General features: G+C 44.4%; 1 protein-coding gene across 2 annotated transcripts in view; it reads left to right on the forward strand.

The window, feature by feature from the left end:
- Nucleotides 1–403: 403 nt before the first annotated feature.
- Nucleotides 404–17,472, forward strand: part of MTUS1 (microtubule associated scaffold protein 1) — a 972,936-nt gene continuing 955,867 nt past the window's right edge. For both annotated transcript variants that reach the window (XM_078678114.1, XM_078678116.1), the window contains exon 1: nt 404–513. The gene's annotated coding sequence lies outside the window, so the exon portion shown is untranslated. The remainder of the gene's footprint in view (nt 514–17,472) is intronic.

The following is a 17,472-nucleotide window of genomic DNA, read 5'->3' on the forward strand; positions in this document are numbered from 1 at the left end:
AGACAGTACAGGTTGCGGGAGAAGTGTAGCATTAGACCTCTCACATGTTCCAGCAATGCCAATTTTTCCAAACACTTGTGATTTTTTTTTAAGTCGCTTTGTTTTACCTTTCTCTAACTTGAACACTATTACATTGCAATGTAAGGGACTCAGATTAGCCCAACGCAAAAGTGGGTAATGTTAGGATTCTATCTAACGGCGATGTCAATGCCGCTGGTGTCGGTGCAGGCCTCATTTGTGCGCCACTTTCCGCCCCCGTCCATGGCGCGCGCAGGCCCCCGCAGCCACCTCTAGGGGCGCCGCAGACTCCAGGTGAGCGCGCGCCGGCGCGCCCCCTCCGGGCTGGTGCAGTGGGCGGGGAGGGGAGGCGGCTGCGACCGAGGGGCGGGGGGAGCTGCGGCAGCTTGGCTCCGCCCGACGCCAGCGCGGAGGCTACTGGCGGGGAGGCGAGTCGCGTCCTCGGGCAGGTGAACACAGGTCGGGTCTCCAGCACCACGGACTCGTGTGACTGCGGTATGTGTCGCGGAGACCCCGCGGGCAGCGGGCACGGATTCTTGTGGGCAGTGAATGTGAGGGAAGGGCGCTGCGTGCCCCCTGCATGTACACAGTACACACCTACACGCAGTGCCCATATGGAACGACGTCTTACTGTATTGTAACGCGCCTGTGGTGTGATGGAAAGCTGCTTGCAGGCATGCTGTGGTTTTCTTGCCGTAGCTGGCTTTCCAAAGCTCCTCTCACGTACTATGAGGCCGTGATTGAGATGCGTGCAGGGCGACATGATTCAATAACAGCCCGGTGTGGATGCGAGCCCAGAACGGGCACAATGGGGCTCAGTGTCTGGCTGCAGCGGGGGCAGGCAGGGGGCGCTGACTGGTGCCAGGCTCACCTGGGGAGTGTTCACTTTCACCTGGGCTGGGAACGCCATGGCTTTGTCCGTTGAACTCGAGTGGGCTGCTGCGAGGGGAGGGGCTGCCACCAGCACCATCTATCACCAGCACGGGGGCACCCGTCTTTGGAAAGTTGCAAATGCCGCCTGAGATTTTAAGATGAGGTAGTGTGGCGGGCAATGCCAAACGGTATTCCTGGAACTCCTTTTTTTTAAGTTCAAAATATTCCTGGAACTCCTAGTAAACAGGAGGAGGTCCTGATTTTAAAAGCATAACATTCATGTTCGTGGATACTAAATTCAGCACGTCTTTCAATGTTAAATCTGCGAGCTTTCGACTTTTGGGAGCACGCGCGCTTTTATACAATTAGTGGTTTAGCAAACGTGCTCAAACGAGTTGACATGGGTTTGTGAAGTGCGATGCTGTTACATTGAAGGAAATTAGATTTTTTTCTAACAGCGCTCGTCGTTATGTAGAACATATCCCGAGGCATGCAGCTTTAACCTATTGGGCACGTCTTTTTTGATTGCTCAGCATTATCTACTTTTAACCTGTGCAGTCGTTGGGGCTTTGTAGAGAACCTGATATGTAGAGTAAATTGTTACCTGTCTGCTACGGGTTTTAAAGAGTTAAAACAAGACACTCGTGTGTATTTTTTTGAATGGAACGGTCTAATGTTTTGGCAACCTGCCTTTGTGTAAACGTTGATTTCTTTCAATTGCATTCTAAAACAGGCATGTTTGTGTACTAGTGTAACAACTTGCAATCCATTACCTATTCAGCCTGAATACCCTCCCCACTGCATTTAATGAGTGGCACGTGCATTGTTGAAGTTATATTTTAGTCCACACAGAACACCTATAAATGTACAACAGTTAGAGTAAGGACACTTCTACATATCCTTTTTTTTTTTTATAATGTTGCTGACGTATTGAGGCTGTTACATGATAAATCTGGAGATATGGTGTAGATGCATTCACACCCAGTGAGAGAATAAAAGTCGTTTTAATATGACATTACATCAGCTAGAGTTCAAACATAAATAATACAGATTACAAGAATTGACAAACCCCGGTCTCGCTAATTGTCCTAAACCCTACCAGCCTTTACCCTCGCCAACATTTTCATTCACTCCATCATGGCGTAGCATCATGCAGTCCACTCTCAATATACTTGTGCCTCCTCTCTGGCCACCATCCTTTCAACCAACACCCCTCTCGTTCTCCACGGTTCACACCTCTAGTCGGTCAACCTCTTTCAGATCCCCCTCTTGATATTTCTGTAAGAGCTCACATCCTCTTGCCGCCTCACCTCCAAGCTGTAAATGCCTGCCTTGCAACACCCCAGCCTTTCTGTACTATTAGTTCACAACTGCTCATTTCGCTACCAAGAAAACCATACCTACATGTAATCCTTCCCCCCCCGCCTCCACAAATTGCACCACTGGTTGAGTCTGCAGTGCTGCTCCAAAAGCCCTCCATGTACGGCCAACATCCACACCAAAATCTAACTCTGAAAGCTTTCGACAAAAATGCCTGTCTTCAGGAAGTTAATGCTTACTCCCAAAAAAAGTAAAGGGGTATTTCATCACGCCTAAACAACTCAAATTGCTCTTGCACTATATTCCTGTTCTGCACTACTGCAGTCCCATGTGCTTCGCAGAAGACCTACATCTACCTGTTAACCATCGGTCTCCCTTGATCCAACTGTACTTTAAAACTTCCTGCCAAACTCTTCCTTGCACCAACTCATTACACAACACAAACTCCCCCACCCAAGAACTCCCAATACAGTCCAAATCTCTTATCATTATCCTCAACAATGCCGAACAAGAACGTTGAGCCAAACCATTCTCTCTAAGATGTATCTGTAACAAATCAGGACTGGCTCTGCACGGCCCTAACTCAGCCAACTATGGCAACAACTGACACCACCCCATCTCGCTATTACCCCACCCTTCTACAACAAAAGAATCCGTTCTCAGACCCAGGCATCTTCCTAATGGCTTTTTTTCCACCTGCTTGACCTTCCAACGCACAAGTGAAATACCATTTACCCAGGTGATTACAACTGCAGAAACCAGGCCAGAAACACAACCTAAACGAGACAAAAACATAACATTATTTCATAAATCTTATTTATAAGGCCTTATGTACCACACATAGCCTACCGCCCTTTCCATATTTTGGATTATATGTGATGAAAAATGCAATGTAAGAAATTGGGAGTATGAGCTCAGTGGGGTGAAAACCCCCCTCAAATAATAATCACAATCCTTGTCGGGGTGACCCACAAAAGTCACTAAATAAACCTGCACTTAACCCTCTTGTAGCTTGCCACAAAGCAGTCTGGCTTAACTTGGAGGCAATGTGTGATGTATTTATGCAGTACTAGCACAGTAATTGCGTCGAAATGTTAAACAATAGAAATCCCAAAACAAATGAGAAAAATAATCAAATTTGATAATTTAAATTATTCCAGTTGCCGAAAATAAAGTTAAAGGGTCGTTGTTCTGAGATTTTTTTTTTAAAGGTTTAAGTCAAAATACAGTCAAGAAGCACAAAATGCTAGTAGTAGACCATGGTCGTAGCAGGACCTAGACAGATTTTGACGCAGACCACGAGGGAGCGCAAGTAAGATACACTAACCAGGTTTTTCCTGATCAAAGATTTTAACTTCTGACTTTAGTCCTTTAAGTCCCAATCCACCACCGGCGTCCCTTTCTAAAGTCCCTCAAGGGAGGCCCTTAAAGACTGACAGGTTGGCAGGTATAGGCCACAGCAGGGTCCTGTGATTGTCCTGATCAGTAGGACAATTGTAGGAAAAGGCATCTTGCAGCTTGTTGTTTCTCTGTAGTTTTAACAGGTCAGTCAAATGACCCTTGGAGTCACTTCTGTAGCTGCTCCCAGACTGAATGTATCATTCATTAGAAGTAATAAGGTAAACCAGTATTGGACTACGGGGACCAGCCTTACCACAGAAAAAAATGCATTTCGGGAGGTTTTCATTCCCAGTACGAATAAAACATTAAATATACATGTCCTACTTTTTAAATACTGCACACCTAGCCCAGTGAGCAGCCAGGACCTACCAAAGGGGTTACTTACAAGTATTAAAAAGAATCGTTTAGGCCTGTTAAAGGTTTATTTTGGCAGGTTGAAATGGTACTGTAAAACTGCCTTACAGGCTGCAAAGGAGGAAAGGCCTTAGATATGAGGGTGAGTTTGAGTAGCACAATGAGTGCTGCAGTCACTAGAAGTATTTAATTTGCAGGCCTTTGAAACAGATAGTACCAAATTCTGGGATTTATAAGGAAGCGCCTCTGCTGTTGCTGCCTGCTGTAACCTGCCATTGCCTGATGTGAGCGAGCGCGTGTGCGTCCTGTCATTCCCGCCTAACCGCTCACTCGCAGGATTCGGGAGGAAGACGCAGGTGCCTGTGTTTAGATCAGAAAGCCGATCACGAAAAATCTGGAAAAATCAAAATGGGAATAATAAGAGAAAGAAGCTAAACCTGCTAAAAATCTTTATAAGAAGTATGAATTCGCTGTAATTTACCACCGCCGACAGACTACTCCCTGATTCAGTGGTAAAGGTTATTGGCAGAAGAGGTCTGGAGAAGACCGAAGAGAACTGAAAAAAATCGGGTGTAGACGGCGACAGGAGAGGACAAAGCATTCAGGCGAACAGGCACAAGCACAGTAGAGGTAAGGGGAAGTTTGGGCTATTAAGTGATTTTTTTTTTTCTTAAAGTAAACCAAAGAGTAGAATCAATACTTTAAACACTGCAAAAAGTACAGTAGGTGCTCTTGGAGTGTATAGGAAAAGTGCTGCGTTGTAGTGGGGATAGCACCTGGCAGAGGTAAACCGTGGAAAGACAAGGGCTCGTCAGCAGGCACCATGATGAGAATAGATCCAGTAGAAGAGGTCAAGGAAATACCAAAGGAAAAGCAAAAAATATAGCATGTTAGACTAACATCACGGTAGCTCAGGAAACCCCTTCTACAAGATGAGATGGGAGGAGGGTTGTCCCCTTCAAACCCCATCAAGGACTTTGTGAGCAAACATTTCAAAAGAAAAGAGCGACTACCAAGCCCAGGCATAAAGCTGGATAGGCAACATACAGATGCCCAATACGAGGCTGGGCTGGACTGTCTGATTACACCAGACCCAGATTAACCCATCATAATCAACCAATCTTTATCCAACCAAAGTGTTCATACTTTTAATCCAAGGCTGTCTTCATCACCACGACTATTCACCCACCAGATAGATGAAAGCACTGAGCAACAGTTGAAGAAGGTGGGTCAACTAGAGCATAATGCCTCAGGAGTGGTGGGTGATGAGACCGAGCGGGTGGTGCAGATGGAGAGCCCAGAGCAAAACCCAAAGAGTGGAAGTCGGGAACCTGCAAGCTCATTGTTTTGATAGATTAGTGAGAACAGAAGGGATCTCTATTTGTCCTGATGAAGAAGCTTGTGAAGTTCGAAACATGTTGACATTCACAGGAGATATCGCTCATTAAAGCAATATACCTCTGACCCACTCTTTTAACAGTACCAGCTCTAAAGAATATTAACGTTTATAGTCCATATGAGCCAGGTATTTTTTAAATCACTTCTCTCACTCACCCCTGATCCTGCCACTCACTTCTCCTACACTACACATAGTTCTGAAAATCAGTGCTCCCATGTAGTCGTAGGTTGTAGCAGCGGGGCGGGAAGACCCCGTGATGAAGCATGACACCAAGGGCCCTTTTGGTGTGTGAGGGGTATTTAAATAAACACTGTGTGCTTTCAACCATAGTAGGAGACATATGTACATTATTCTGAAATCTATCTAAGGGTGGATCTTTTTTTTTCTTAATGCAACATTTCTAGAGGAGGACGTATCCACCTACAGTGCTCCTTTTGGACACTACCTCTTCACTCCCTCTTTTTGTTTTTGTGATGATCAAGAACATAAACAGGAGGGAAAAGTTAGGGGTAAAAACAATATCGGCAGTATTAGGGTTAGTGAAAGTAAAAATAAGAAATCGGAAAGCCTGCACCTAAAAAAGAACACCCGGAAAACGCAGAAAGAGCAAATGCTCAGAACGAAGGATGAAAATTAAAAAAGATAGATATAGGATCAAATAGGGATGAAAGGAGAGAGCAGGAGAACACTGGCCCAAGTAGACCACTAATTAGAAAAGAAAATGTGATGGTGCAAGGAGTGATCAGTGGGAACTTAACTACGAGGGGAGGGGAAGCGAAAATTAAAAACATGGAAAAAATGAAAGATAGGAGAAAAAGGAGGGGAGAAGCTTGTGGTTAGATCTTGAAGTATGAAACTATAAAGATGGGGATAAAAGATTAAGAAAACTGCACCCCGCTTAATTGATCCCAGCTATTGATCACCTTCTCCAAACGTGTTAGCTTAAGGGAGATTGGGACAAATGACCTCCGACAAGAAGGGTTTATACAAATTAAATATGGAAAGCAGGTAACCAAAGTCCTGATGTACTCTGGCTTCGTAAAACATACAGTTCTAAAAGCAGAAAAGGAGTTGCAATGGGAAGGAATAAGGTTAGTCCCAGATGTAGAACTACCTACAATGGATAAACAAGGGTCCGTTTTTCTGGGTCATCATGTGGGTCTGGGGCAAAGACAAAAAAGATTAATTGACCAGGAGCTGGATGGAAAGGATTGCATTGAAATCACAGTATCTGGGAAATGGGTTTGTGGGTGCAGGATGGTAAAGAGCTGGAGTGATGAATTTTATGGAGATATACCCTTGAACTGTAGAAGGCCAACCCAGAGAGATGAAGCGTGGCTCAGCGAAACAGGTTAGGATGCCAAGTCATTGTACAGCCTTGGGGTACTCTCTTGGAACATAAATGGCTTCAGTAAAATTTCAAGATCAGAAACCTTCAAGAAAATAATAGATACTCATAAGATCGTGTGCCTGCAAGAAACGTGGCTGTGCGATGTAAACCCAACAATAGAAGGCTATGTGCTGGTCTATAAGCCTGCAACAAAAGGCTATCAAGGGTGGCCTACAGGAGGAATTTCTACCCTAATTTCAACTAGAATAGCCAGAAAGGTATCACCCGTAACAGAAAGTTGTAAATGGCTGGTAGCATGCAAGGTGTAACCCCGGGACCCATACCCTATGAATGAAAAGCTGATAATAGCTAATGTCTATATACAGTGGAGGGGTCTGAGAAATACAGGCAAGAAATGAAAAGGATGAAAGAGGGTATTGATTGGTTGTGTGGAAGTTAACCAAAATACATTTTTATATTGATGGGGGACCTGAATCACAGATTGAGCCCAGATAAAATGGACAAATAGTCCAAAGCAATGTTGAAATCATTTAATATAAAGGTGGCACATTTTCCAATAACTAAAGGATCTAAATGGGATATAGCGCTGGGAAACAACCTGGGCTCAAAAGTTTTAGTTTACCTAAATGGACGGGTAGGCGAGGGTTGCCTAGCACATCAGACTTTTAAGATTGGCCAACAACTATGTGTCATGCCCAGTTGATTATATGTATATGCATGCTCGGAACTTTGACAAAATAAGGGATTTTAAAGTGGGTTCTGAAGAAGGAAGTGATCACCATCCTCTGAAGTTAAAACTGAGAAGAAGGAAAGTTGTACAAAGGGAAAAGGTGATCCAAGTTCAGATGAAATACCCAAAACGACTATCCACCAGACTAACAGAGGAACATATGGAAAAGTTGTCAAATTTCCAGCATTCTAAGGCACTTTATAGTCTATGCCAAGGTCGGGAGGGGGCGGCGGACGTGTGCGCCTTGCCTACCACACGGAGGGCTGCATGGCGCTCCCCGCCTGCCTTCTTACCCCAGATAGAGGCTACTACAGCACACCTGACCTTTGGACACCATTGATACAACCGACCTCTCATGTCTTTACAGAAATGTACTCTGGATTGTGATACCACATATATCGACGGCATGCCATTGAGCCCTGTCTGCCTGATATATTTGTCTTTCTCTGCTTACTCTCGTTTTTCCCTTGGCCCTTGATCAGGAAGCAGGTGTCAACTGGTGAGTTGTAGCCTACCTGTAGTTTTCACAGGTTTGGCCCTGCACTGATCTCCCAGAGGGTGACTAACCTTATTTATTTGTTAGTGTATTTTCCCTTTTCATGTGTACTAGACACCATATCACACTCACCTGGTCCTGTAGAAGCGCCACAGATCCTATTGGACCTTGGAGTCACAAAACATGTCGACCTTCTTGAGTTACCCAAGCACATTACGCTCTATAGGGTAACCACCAACCTATGGGTTTTTACTTTAGCACGGGTACCGCCATATTAAATTTGCACTTTTCTGGTAACCCTTAGTCAATTTTAGACCACGGCACGCACTCTCACTACTTACCTAGGACTCCCCCAGCACACCCGCATGCACCATACAGCAGTTCGGATTAGATCTCTGCTAAAGTGACCCTTCGGGGGACCCGTAGGGCATTGCAGCGCCAGCCTGACGAGGAGCAACTGCCCAAGGTTTGGAGAATGACATCCCTTGAGATGTATGTGGGCAACAAGGAATATGACTTGTTCTTCCTTGTCACGAGCGAGCCCTGAGCCTAAGCCCCCCCCCCACTCCATCTCCATTCTTACCTCCTCCCCTCTTTTTCAAGGTTGTGTGCAACACTATACACGCCTCCTTAGGAACAGTGTCCTCTTGTTTTTTTATTGCAAATTTTCAGCAACACCAATCAATGAGTGATACCCTTCCGGGTGAGACTGTAGGGTATGAGAATATTATTGGGTAGGTAGTACGGTGCTTAGGAGCAGTCTTAAAAGGAAAAGGATTAAAACATGCAAAGCCCCCAAAACCCATAGTAAAAAAAAAAAAGTGGTTTACTGAAGAATGTAAGATCCTTTAGGCACAGATAAGGAAAGGAGAGAGAATCCTTAAATTATGGTATGATAAAGAAAAGGCAACGATATAGAAACGTAATCAGAGCCCAGAAAAGAGAATACAAAGATAAGTGCTGGAGACTTATGATAGAGGCTACAGAAACTAAAAACACAGAAGATTTTGGGAAATTAGTTTGAGCGGGGTCAGGAAAAACTCGGGGACAGATGGGTTGTGCAGTGGAGGAGCAATCTTAGGTCGACCATCTGGAGGAGATGTATGGTAAATTGGAGATGGTGGGGAAAGAAGCAACCCCTTGGGAGAGAGTGGGCGAGGAAATAAGAGCCATGTTTGCATTAAGAAACATTAGAAATATAATTGTAAGATTCAGCCAGACCCGAGCTGCCGGACCCGATAATATGCCTCCCATAATGATAAAAAAATCGTCCGGATTGGTGGGCGGAGTTATTGTACAAGTTGTTTGATAGATTTTTGGATACAGGAATTATACCTGAAAACTAGAGAGGGGCAATTGTCAGACCGATGCACAAAAGGGGAGATATAAAAAGCCCAAAAAACTATAGGATGAATAATCTCCTGGATGCGGCCGAAAAGGTATTTGCAAAAATAATCCTGGGAATGCTAAAACATTGGGCTGATCATAATATTATAGTACCCTCAAAACAGGGGGGCTTTAAGGAACAGCACTCGACAATTGATCAATGTTTCTCGCTCTGGTCTATTGCATGTAAGTCTGTGGAGCAAAGGGGGAGCTTTTTCTGTTGCTTTGTAGATTTCCGTGCAGCTTTTGATCTTGTAGACAGAAACAGTCTATGGGAGGCATTGAGAAACTAGATATCCTAAAAACCTCTTAAGGCTAATTCAGGTGCTTCATTGGAGGAATTGAGCTCAGGTTATTCTGGATACCACGGGGACGTTAACACAAAAAATACAAGTGAATAATAGGTTGAGACATGGTTGTGTATTAGCCCCTCGGCTCTTCTCTTTGTTTGTTGCCGAACTGCCTGTGACTCCAGCTGCCACAAATGGATTTAGCCCCAAGATGAATGATAAATGCATGGCATGTCTCTCATATGCAGATGATCTTGTGATCTTAGAACAGACTGAAATAGGCCTGCAAAGGAAGTTAGAGAAATGTAAAAACTATTGTAGATGGAAAAAATAGTGGTAAACATGGATAAGACTTGAGTGCTTTGCTTTGGGAAAACTAAAAGCAAATTTAAGTGGCACCTAGGCTCGGAGAGACTTGACGAATATAAGTACCCTGGAGTCTGGTTCGGGCGGTCTCTGGAATGGAAAGTTCACCTAAAGTATTTAAAGGCTAGGGCTATTGTCTCGGGGAGTGGACTGGAACAATTTAATAAGGCCTTTAGAGAAATGTCTTGTAGACCAGTGCTAAAAGCCTACGAAGCAATGATCCCCCCCCGCAACTCCAATATGGAGCTGAATTGCTATATATTAGCGGTAAAAACAGGTGGGATGCAGAGGAGGAGAAATGCCTGAAGTATTTACAGTCACTTCCCAGTTCAGCCAAGATCCAAGCATTAAGATTAGAAATTGGCATGATTGCATGTAATATACTGGCCGCAAAAGCCCTAATAAGATTCTGGTGGAAACTGAGTGGGGAGGATGGACAGAAGATTTCTCAGTGGTGCAAGAATGACATTGTGCAAAGCAAATTAAAATAGGCAAAAAAGGTTAGGTCTAATCTAGCTGCCGTTTGCACTGCTATGAAGGTAAATCCGCTTCCACAGACATTACAAAGAGAAATCCCCAAGAGTGAGCTAAAGGTGCTAGGCAAAGAATTGTCCAGCGAAAGTGACTATCAATACCCAAGAGAGAGAAAATCTGTATATTTTATGTTAAATGCATGGTGGTATAAAGGGAGTTATCCATATGTAGATACCCTAACAAAACCAGATGTTGAGAAACAAAGTGCTGAGAGTAAGAATTGGACTGAGTGTTATTGCAAAAGCAAAAATGATTGGTATAGGAGAGAATTGTGCTTGTGGGTTGAACACCAAATGTGACATGCTGCATGTTTTGTTGGATTGCTAAAAACTCAAACAACAACTGAGATGCGCTTTTTAGACCTAACGTGCTATTGGAAGATTTATGAGGGCAGTTAGTGCAGTGTTTATTGAGAACCAGTAGGAGTGTGGATGTGTTTTACAGAATTATTGGCAGATATCTTATCTGAATAATTTATATATGGTTTTATTAGATGAAAATTATTATATATGTATTTTACCATTTTTTTATTGCTGTATTGTTTAAAGGCCTTAATAAACATCATTGATTGGAATAAATTAAACGTGTCAATCATGTATATTTCAATTTGATCATCTATAAAGGGAGGAGCACATGCAGTTTCGTAGAGCTAAAGCACAGAGTCTTCTGGGCAACAAAAAACGGGTTCAGCAGGAGGCAAAAATCTGCGGTGATCCTGCTGAAAGTGTAAATTTCCAACACGCAGCCTATTTGCCTCTGTGGTTTCCCCACTTCTGAAGGATGTGGACAAAAATGCTCCACTGTGAACCCCAACTGTGACTACACCTTCTGATTGCTGTCAATCTACTTCTATCTACTTGGAAGAAAACCAACTGCCTTTTTGCCCACCAACTTTATGAAACTCCTCTATGCTCCAACCAGACAAAAATCCCTTCCTCCTCAAGTAAATCAATCCATTTACCCCTCTTCCACTGATCTGCGTTTGACTGCTGAAGCCCAAGTGTAGCATTCAATTTTGCACTACCTCTCCCCGCAAACATATTCCTAGTGCTTTCAAGTACCCAAGCGATCTGACACACAAAATGCTCCAAAAATTAGCCACACCATGGATAAATAGAGCAAACTTTCTTCAACCCCAGAAACACAAACACTATGCAACCCCTACACCCCCAGCATGCTCTCCAGTAGATCCAGTGTTAATACCTTCTTAGGCTGTCTTGGTGGCCCACTCCTGTTTGTCGAACCTACCAATGTTCCGCAGGCCAATTCTCCAGCAAATAGTTGATATCCCCAAAAAAAAACTTTACATAAAAAGCTATCCCTTCTGGCTTACCTGCAGTTGTCACTATCAATAACTTTGTCAAGCATGCTCAATATAAACCTCACTACATCTTCCCTTATGGCTACAAGACCTCCTTTATATCCTTCTCAACCCTGCGCCCCACTCACCAGAAATTCCTTCCAAGCGTGCTGATAAGTCTGCGTTGTTGATGGTGCTAGTGAATTTTCAATCAACTGCAACACCCATATTCTCGCTCTTGAGGAACTGCGATCTTGTGCTAGTCCCTTCCCAGCACCAGCACACAGAATCTCTGCCACTGTGAGTGAGGCAAACCACCCTGCATGCAAACATCAATTGCCCTACCAGTGTCTGAATTATTTCCCTGGTCAAAACTACCTCCTCCGGCATAAACATCAATTATATTGTCTTCTCTTACAGTAATATTGCTTCCGTCGCCACCATATCCAGCTCAATGCAGAGGAAAGTTGATATCGGAACGGGACCTTCACTCTTTTGGGCCATAAAACTTTGAAAAAGATACTAAAGCGCTCTCATACCCCCTGCCCTTATTGGTCAACCAACAAGAAGTTATCTAAAGTGTTAATAACTCATAACCTGAACTAGCTACGAGACATCACTAGAAAAATTTGCAAAATATTTCAAAAACTGTAGAGGAAACTGCACAGCCCATTGGTAGAACTATGTCCACACATATCCTTTCCTCAGTACTTTATTTCTAGCAAATATTTGCCCATTAAATGCACAGGCAACAACTAAAAATCTGATTTTATGTCCCATTTTGTCATCTCTGCTCCTTCACCACATTCTCTCACCAACTGTAACACTTCATTCACTGATGCCAATTGCACTATTGTATCTTCCCTGGCAATACAATAATTCAGATTGACCTTATGGCCATGACCGGCGATGAATCGTCCAAAGTTGCATTGTGCTTTTTGGGGGGAAACCGTTAAAACTACAACTAGTTAAAAGGACTAGCCGTCCTGGCTTCCTCACCATCTTTTAACATTTTCCCTCCTCACTTTAGTATGTTCCTTCGCCGATATCAAATTCTTTGCCAAACCTCTTCCTTTTTAGGTCTCGCCTAGGCAGCGCGCATGCGCTCTCTCTCCGAGACATCTAGTAATCCATATAGCAAGTGTAATCCCGCCTGCTGCTTGCGTGCTCGCTTGACGTAAAATTATAGTCCTTCTATTTTTGGGAAATGTCCTGGTTTTTTTGCTTTAAAATTCTGGTCACCCTACTCATAAGCCTTTAGCGTTCCTTGCAGAGCCCTTGTTTTTTATTGCGTTTCTCTTACTGCAGGCACGGTGTGCTAGGGGATGCCGTTGTTAAAGGCGAGCGAGTCGGCATCTGTAAGCACAAGTTATGTACACTGGGCTAAGAGCACAAAGTAGTGTAAGGGGACCTTCAAGGGGTGTTTCACAGACAAGATGCCTTTACATGCTGCCTCGGGCTTGGAGAGTGAAAGAATTGGTTTAGTTTGAAGAGCTAAGGTGCCTGGTCTGGTGCCAGTGTCCGCATGTATGCAGTCTTGGGTACCTGGTCTAGTGTATTTTATCCAACAAATGCTCTCTGAAGTAATGGAGCAGTTACAGTAGTGGGTTGAAGCTGGGCACCCGGACTCATCTTGGAGAAGAGCTGTCTAAAGAAACAGCACTTGCTCGTGGCGTCTCGAACCTCCTGCATTTGTCGTATGCAGTGCAGTTCTGACTCGCTCTCATTGCCGCCTCCTTATAACACCAACACCACCCATGGGCACACTTAGGCTTTGTGTAGGTAAACACTCGTATGTATGCAACATATTTTTTTACCCTACTATGACATTTATTTCTTTGCAGTGTGTTCATGTATAACGTGTGCTTGACTCGTGTTTACCAACTGTTAGTAGGCCAAGATGAAAAGTGTTGCAATGCTGTCATCTCCAGTCTTATTTTTAGTTTACTATCAGGATATGTGAGTTTGTGTTGTTAATGAAACTTAAAACAACCGGTCCCAGAATGCAATAGCAAAGAAATACTTGATCTGATTATCTCGGAACTGAATGGAAATTCAGCCATGGGTTACCACGTGTTGCATTACAATAACCGTGACAGATTGCATGCTATGTAAATGACAAAATAGCAGAACAGTTTCTCACTCCTGAAAATGGTCATCTCGAAATTTCAAGTTGTGTCATACTAGCTTAAAGGATATTTTCTTCTTTGTGGTTCTGGCTTTTTTTCTTTGGTACAGTACACTGCCTGTTAAAGAGCCCAGGGTCGAAATCGGGAATAATTCCTTAGCCTCTGGAAACGAATCTTTCTGTTAAGAAAGAGCACAGTGTAACAATCCGGCATAATTCCAATTAATTTAGATATCCTATTATTAACAGGAGCCACTTAAAAAAAATTCTCGCATGTCTAAGCTCATGATATTCAAAGCATTTTTATGGTTGCAAACAATTGATTTGGCGATTGCGACTACAAAATGCTTTTTGTAATGAACTTTAGAAGATAGATTTTTTCCAACTCTAACATGCATTTGCAATGCAATGGGTCCCTCAATAATAAAAGGCATTGTCATTTATAATACCAATAGGTCAAAGTTTCTAAAATGCGAGACCTGTTGCATTGCAAAAGTTTGTTGAGCTTGGTAGCCTAGGTGAAAACCATGTTTAAAACCCCACTTGGGAAAAGCAGCTGCTTTTCTATCTGGATATAAACGCAACCATTGGAACAATATGTGTACTTTAGCTGTTGTAAACACTCTTCCCTCCAGCCTGTTGCTTTTGGCCCCTCCCCTACTGCTTTGGCAATGTTCCCCATGTATTGTGTAAATACTTGTCTTCCACTGCGTCTTGAGACCTTGTGTTTAAAGCTGCAAAGTGCTCTGTTACAGAAACGCCAACCTGCCCCTTTGTTCTGTATCCGTCCTCTACCCCATGCTCCCATCCTCTTAAAAGTGGAACACAGTAGGAAAACCACTCAGTATGTAAAGGCGGTGGCAGGCCTGTGGGCAGTGTCCCTGAGAGCCTCAAATCACTGTCTACCTCACCCCAGTGTGTCTGGCTAAACTCCCACCTTGGCCATAAACTGCTCACTGTACAAAAGCCAGGCTAGCGCCCAAAACCTGTATTGGCTTTCCTGATGGCCACATGCTTAAATAGAATTATCGACCTGTCGGCATACTTGTCACATTAGACGCTGGCATATATTAGAAAGGTTAATGCCCTCATCCCTGTTGATTGGTACCAGTGGCCTGTCTGCCAGATCCCACTCCTTATCTTTAGACCTCTCATTGGCCTTTATTTCTCTATGAAGCAAATTGTACATGTCTATGAATTCAGCCTTCCATAGTTTTTCTCACTGTTGTTTAGTGGGACCCTAATGGTTTGGATACACTTATAGATGGTAATTTTGTTTGTCTCCTTTTTTGTCACCTTCTTTACCTCCAGTTTCTCTGTCTTTGCTTTCTCTACCTGTTCTGTTAGATGTACCTCCTTCTGCCGTTTCTCCCCCCACCATGGTCTCATCCTCTTTTCTTGCCTTCTACTTCCCCCTCTTTTCTGTTCACACGGCCTTGTCATTGTTTTCCTTTCGTTTGGGTGTTTTATCCCCTTGCTCCTGCTCACATACCCTCTCACCAGATTCAACCTCCTCGCTTGGTTTCTTTCTTCCACCTTTCACCCAGGCAACACCATTTCCCCTTGCAAATGTTTTTACTCCATATTTCCACTTACCACTGCTCATCTTGACCATCACCCCTACTTCTCCAACCTTCCTTGCCTTTTCCCAAAGTCCTCCCTGATGACATTGTTCAGTCAATGATGTCGTCTTTGCATGCTGCAAAATACTACGTTTTGAAATTAGCAACTCTCCTTCCTCCCCATACCTCTCCTGAACCTCCTCGGACCATCCTAGTTTTTCCCATTCTTCAGTTGTTATTCATCTAGTCCTGTTCTAGTTCTTTTTCTACCCATTCAGATTCCTCTTGAACCCCCACCATTGGTAGTTCAGCATTCTCATCACCTACTCCTCTAATAAACATATCCCAGTTACACTTCGCTTCTAATTGCCCTTTTTCGTAGTGCCACCCCAGCCTGCTCCGACTCTTCAGTCTCATTTCCCAACCTGCCTGACTGGCTGGTGGAAACCTTCCTGCCCTCTGAAGCAAGGATTGTAGCTGATGCGTTGCTCCCCAAGTCTCTCCAGCTCAGAGTGTTGTGATCCTTGGGTGCCCACCAGGTGCTCAGATCTGCTCCACCCGTTCCAACTGCCCTTCATCTACTGGCTTCCATACCGACTCCCCTCTCTCCTTTCTTAACAGTCCCTTTATCTCCGACCTTAACCATGTCCTCATTGCTGAGATAGAAGATGTTTGTGTCACTGTTTTGATGCAGCTGCCCACCACTCCGACCCATTCAATTCCTTCCCATCTCGGCTAAGAAATACTCTCAGGTCCAGTTCTGTGTTCAAGAGCTGTCTGCTCTCCCATGACCTTTTATTTCAATTGTGGGAGTGTTTTTCACAATGAAGGCCCCTTTTATGCTAGTGTTCCCTCCCTACTTTGTGTCACTGTTTTGATGCAGCTGCCCACCACAAGCTGCCCACCACAAAGGGGATCCGCTCTCCACAACAGACGGGCCTGGGCCCGAGAGCAGAGATGTGCCCCCCCCTTTGCTGACCGCGCTGCTTCGCGCCAACGGTGCCTGACTCCAAGATGGCGCCCTTGGGGACACGCTTTCTACGACCGGCAGCCACAGGCTCCAGGGACGTCAACGCATCCCAGGGCCAATGTACCCACACACAACTCTCTGGGAACCAGCACGACCGCATTCATAGCGTCAACTCGGCCTTCACCCCACACGCTCGACGCCACCACCCACATTGTACTTAACTGGGCTCTGGTGAGAGGCCCCTCCTTCCCTTCAAACCTTGCTTCAAACTGTGCTGCCTCCCATCTCTGCCCGGGCATCTTTCCCTGACCCTCTGGTCTCCGGATTGATCTCCTCTGCCCCAGCTCCTCTTGAACGATGAGGCTGCGACTTTGCTGCGGACTGCCCTTCTCCCCCTGGACCTGCTGGCTTTGTCAGCCCTTTTCCTGGTCTTTCGGACTTGGACCTTCGTGCTCCCCGCCATTTTCTCTGTATGACTTGCCTCTTCTTCTAACTTTCTCCTCCGCCATTTTAGCGTTCTCTGACCTCCCCCTCTGTCCTTTCGACTTTCCTATTGTCTCTCCTATTGCCTCTGACACACTCCTCTCTGTATTATTCACCACTATCTGCTTCCCTCTCTCGTTTTTCTCACGTGCCTGCCCTTCTCTGTGACTCTTAGAGTATATTCAGTCCTATCCCTTCCCTATGTATATAGAGATAACTCTAATCACTAGTATATGCTGTAGACCGCTGTGCTCTCCACCATTCCTATGTGACTCTTAGAGTATATCCAGTCATATCCCTTCCCTATGTATATAGAGATAACTCTAACGACTAGTCTCCTATGTGACTTTTAGAGTATATCCATGTGTATCCCTTCCCTATGTATATAGAGATAACTCTAAGCACTAGAATATGCAGTAGGCCGCTGTGCTCTCTACCATTCCTATGTGACTCTTAGAGTATATCCATTTGTATCCCCTCCCTATGTTGATAGAGATATCACTAGTATAGT

Source organism: Lissotriton helveticus, chromosome 2_2 (genome assembly GCF_964261635.1).
Source record: "Lissotriton helveticus chromosome 2_2, aLisHel1.1, whole genome shotgun sequence".
Classification (NCBI taxonomy): domain Eukaryota; kingdom Metazoa; phylum Chordata; class Amphibia; order Caudata; family Salamandridae; genus Lissotriton; species Lissotriton helveticus.